Below are 5,214 nucleotides of genomic sequence, written 5' to 3'. Positions count from 1 at the left end.
GTGTTATGATACTTTGAAGGAATTCTTCGTGAAGAATGGCTTCACACCCGGTTCACTCGACACTACTCTCTTTACTAAATCCTATGATGGTGAACTGTTTGTGTGCCAAATATACGTTGATGATATTATCTTTGGTTGTACTGACCAACGTTATAGTGATGAATTTCCCTATATGATGAGTGAAGAATATCAAATGTCTATGATGGGAGAGTTGAAATTCTTCTTAGGTCTTCAAATTTGTCAACAGCACAATGGCATATTCATATCTCAGGAGAAATACCTCAAGGATGTTCTAAGGAAATTCGGCATGCAAGATTGCAAAGGCGTCAAAATTCCTATGCCCACAAATGGCCATCTATGCACTGATGAAAATGGTATTGACTTCGATCACAAGGTATACCACTCCATGATTGGTTCTTTATTGTACTTATGTGCATCTAGGCCAGATATAATGCTTAGTGTTTGCATGTGTGCCCGATTTCAAGCTACACCGAAGGAATCACACCATAAGGTTGTGAAGCATATTCTTTGATATCTAGCTCACACACCAACACTAGGATTATGGTACCCCAAGGGCTCTACTTTTGATCTCATTGGATATTCTGACTCTGACTATGCTCGTGATCATGTGGACCGCAAGTCAACATCTGGTACTTGTCATTTCCTCGGATGATCTTTGGTTTGTTGGTCCTCGAAGAAACAGAACTGCATATCACTGTCTACTGCAGAAGCTGAGTACATTGCTGCTGGTTCTTGCTGTGCTCAACTGCTATGGATGAAGCAAACCCTTAAGGACTATGGCATCAACATGAAGAATGTGCCTCTCCTCTGTGACAATGAGAGTGCCATCAAGATTGCTCACAACCCAGTTCAGCACTCGAAGACAAAGCACATTCAGATTCGTCATCATTTTCTTCGTGATCATGTGTTGAAGGGCGACATCTCCATCGAGCACGTGAAGACTGAAGAACAGCTGGCTGGTATCTTCACAAAGCCCTTGGATGAGAATAGATTTAGCAAGTTGCGGTGTGAGCTAAATATCCTAGAATCTTCGAATGTTCTTTGAAAAAGGACACTCATCCTAACATTTGTGCAAAATTGATGACTTAGATGTGCAACACATGAAGAAACGTTTTTCTTCAATCAATGAAGAATAACACTCTAAGTGTGAAGAAATTAATGAAGAATTTGATTCTCAGAACCCTACGACAATTGTACGCGGTGTCTGAAGTCATCATTCTTATACGGTGGGTCACGCCAGCACCAAAGTTGAAAATCTTCATTTTTGAAATTCCTCAGTTTTGAAATTCTTCAGTTTTTCAAATTCTTCAACTTTGCAAAATCTTCACTATTTCTGTTGTTTTTCTTCATTGGCTATATATATATGGGTTTATGTCCTCTACAGCATTCACTTATGGCTATTTCTTCAAGTTGCATTTTCTGCTAAGTGAATGTGATTGGACCCTTCCCCCTTTATGCTATACTCAACCCAATCTATTCACAAATTCTTCATGTGCGTTCTATTGGAAACTCATTCAAAATCTTCACTGTGTCCTTGTCAGCTGAAGAATTTGTGAACGGAACTTAAAACTTATCTTATCCAAATTTTCGGTTTTGCCGCTCAAACCGTCACGTATCCCACGATAGACTTATCTATTCACCCACGATCTAACACGATCTCCACTTTTCAGTACGTGGGTGACACATGTCATGCGGATGAGAAGGGTCAGGGGCACGTTCGTCCTAAATCTTCGGGCGAACAGTTTTTAACTGCGACTATAAATACCCCTCACCCCTTCCTCACTTCCTTTACTCCACTCGACCGCTCTCTCTCTCGCTCGAGCTTCTCAAACCCTAGCGCCACCTCTACTCCATCGTCGCCGGTGAGGAAGAGCTTCACTGCCTCAACCTCGTCGCCGTCGTACTCGCGCCGGTCGTGGAAATCTTCACTCCGCCGCTGCCGTAGCTGTCTTCCTCCGCCGAGTTAGGGCATGGAAGATCTACACCAACGGACTTCACTGTTCTACTTCTCAGTTCATCGTGTTCTTCATCAAGGGTAATTAAAAGTTACTTTTACTGCCCTTTTTGATTCAAATTTTCACTACAAAATCTTCGAAGGTGTTTTATTTTTCAAATCCTCACACACAAAGCACCTCACTAGTCATCTGTTCTTGATTCGTTTCTCTAAGCATCATTTTTCTTCAAGATTCCTCAATTGTGTGGATCCTCGATCTATACAACTCTGGAACCTAAGACAAAGAACACTTAGTGAAATTCTTCAAGTCTCATCTGGTCAAATTCCTCAAACTTGTTCTTTTTGAAAAACCTTCTGGGAACGCATATGACCTCTCCAAATTCCTCGCAACTATACTCTGTTCACAGGTACTCATGTCCACTGCTGAATCACTAGGTTCTCATCAACTTAACTCATTTGTAGCGTTCCTCGAAGAAAAGTTGCATACTTCTTCAGAGAATTCGATTGTTCAAATTCCTCATCTGAAGAATATGGCAGACGGTAAGAAGCCGCAGAAAGGAGGAAAGAAGCCTGAGGTCATGACTGCTTTTGAGATCCCTGAGGACATCTATGCTGACTATTGCACACCTGATGAGGCCGAGTTTGGAAAGGAAAACAAAACTCAGTGCAAGGTGCGCATACAGAGGATTGAAAGGAGAGATGGGCAAGAGAATGGAGGGAGCATAGATATGTAACTCCGAAGTATATGAAGAAATTCGCACTAAATCCTCCATGCCCAAGAGCTCCATTGGCACCTGGTCAAGAAGCTGACCCCACCAGCATCAAGCGTGGTGAGGATTTTCCTGAAGAATGGGCAAAACGCCAAGCCAAGTTGGCGTGACAAGCCAAAGAAGCAGTGAGGAAATTCAATGAAGACTCTGCTGCTGCTGCTGCCACTGAGGCCTCTGTCAAGCCTAGAAAATCAATGGCAAAGAAGCCCGCTCACAAGCCAACTGCTTCACCAACTATGCCCTCACGGCCAAGTTCCTCAGCAATGCCCTTACGGCCAGAATCTTCAAAGCCCTCACGGCCAGATTCTTCAAAGCCCTCACGGCCAGTTCCACATGCTGCTCCTGCTCCTCCAAAATCCTCAGCTCCTCCCCCAAAGTCCTCAGCTGCTCCGGCAAAGTCCTCAACACCTATACATCTGGCCACGTGCCAAAGAACTACAGGCATCTCTATTGCCTCTGGTGCCTCAGCGAGTTCCTCAGCTGCACCAAAATCTTCATCAGGTCCCACTCTGCTAAAGACAAAGGCAATGGCTGGTCGAGGTCCTCGGGCAAGTCCGAAGAAGAAACAGGTTGCCTTCCAAGTGCCATCTGACGATGAAGCTGATGATGATGGACTTGCATAAATCATCAGAGACAGACAAGAAAGGGCCGCTAGAGCCAAAGGCACAAATGTGCCACTGCTTTTGGATCCAAGGGCGATCCTCGATTACATTGATCTCTCGCACAAGGATCCAAATACTCCTATGCCTGATTTCAATTTGACTCCTGGTCAAAGTCACTTGCTGACCCATTTTATCACTGAAGAGAAATGGAAATTTGAGAAGGCCAGGCAGATCAAGAAGGCTCCGTTCAGGAAAGAGAAGTTCCTGAAGAAAAACGTTGTCAATATGACAACTGATGAACTCCTCGAGATCCAGTCTGAAACCAAAGCCCTCAGCGATGATTTCAATGCTTACTATGCCGATTGGCAAGGAGCCAAAGTCAGGTTTGTTAAACTGACTGAGAAGTTCACCAATGTTGCAGCCCCATCGCAACAAGAAATTCCTCAAGCTGAAGCTTCTGCTCAGCCAACTGAAGAACATGCCAGCACCGCTGATGACTTTTAGGCTGCTGATGAAAATGCTAGTTCCAGGGCTGATGACTCCATTCCAGCCGCTGAAGAAATTGCCAGGGCATCCACTAGTGGTGCGCCTGAAGAAACTGAAGAAGTCAGGGCAACGCATCAGTTGCACCTTGTCGGGGAAAACTGATCCTCGAACACCTATGGGGCCGGCGGACCGGACCCCTTTCGGTTCGGCGGGGGGCGAAGATCGCACGAAGAGCAGATCGAGGCGAAGCACACGAGCAGTTTACCCAGCTTCGGAGCTCTCCGGAGAGATAACACTCCTACTGCTGCTTGTCTGGTTCTATTATCCTGTGTTCTTGCTCTAGAGAGAGCGTAGTGTCTTTCTGGGTTACGAATGAGTCGAACCAACTGAACCTCCTCTACGTTGCGCATGGGCCTCCTTTTATACGCTAAAGGGGTCACCGATAGGTGGCAACGCAGAGAAGGGCACAAATGTAAAAAGTGAGGTGGTTGGTACAGTTACTTGTACAGTGCACCCTACCTAACTCTGACGGCAGGGGACAAGGGCATGAAATGCCCGTCTGAGTCGCCCAAACAGTGCCGAAAGGGACCGTTAGGGGCGCCACCGTTCGCCACGATGGCGATCTTGTCAGCTTCGCATGCCACAGCGCACCACTGGCCGCATAGCCTCCCGCCACGCGCGCCTGGAGAGGCCCCCAGAACGACACGTTGGCAGATGAGCTGGAGCGTGGGCGCAGAGTGGCCGCCTGCCGCGGCAAGCGCCTTGCCGCTGCTGCTATCTTGTCGGGTCCGGAAGCTCGTCGCGCACCGGGCTTCGAGGTACCTTGGTTGGTCTTCCCGGCAAGCTCCTCTTGTTGGGGCCTTGTTGCCTTGCCGGAGCGCGTGGCGCGTCGCGACAAGTTCTTCGAAGAGCCTTGGTTGGCCTTCCCGGCAAGCTCCTCTTGCCGGGGCCTTGCCTCCTGAGCTTAAATACTTTATTCTTGAATGGCTCCAAGGGAACCACGGAGGATCTTGGTGTTCGCCCGGCAAGCCTTGCCGCGGGGTGCTACAACTGCCCGTGCACAAGTTCGGGGTACTAGGGTACCCCTATTCTAGTACACCGACAGGAGCCCCCGGGCCTGGGCCAGACACGGTGCCGAGCGCTGTTGGGCCAGGCCCAAGACAGGGCACGGGCACACGCGGACTGGGCCACACCGAATCTCGCTCCGTATCCACCGCGCTCTCCCATAACGGCACGCGTTGAATGCGGCATCGTAGGAGAGATCGTGGGTGGTTGTTTATTCGGAAGGGTGAAACGTCCGCCCCGCCCCTCTTTATAAGCAGAGGAAACAGGGGCAGTTCGTTCCCCCTCGCTGGTTGCTGCTACTTCATCTTCAAGAAAC

This window comes from Triticum dicoccoides, chromosome 1B (assembly GCF_002162155.2).
Source record: "Triticum dicoccoides isolate Atlit2015 ecotype Zavitan chromosome 1B, WEW_v2.0, whole genome shotgun sequence".
NCBI classification, from domain to species: domain Eukaryota; kingdom Viridiplantae; phylum Streptophyta; class Magnoliopsida; order Poales; family Poaceae; genus Triticum; species Triticum dicoccoides.
Note: the sequence above shows the minus strand (reverse complement) of the source record.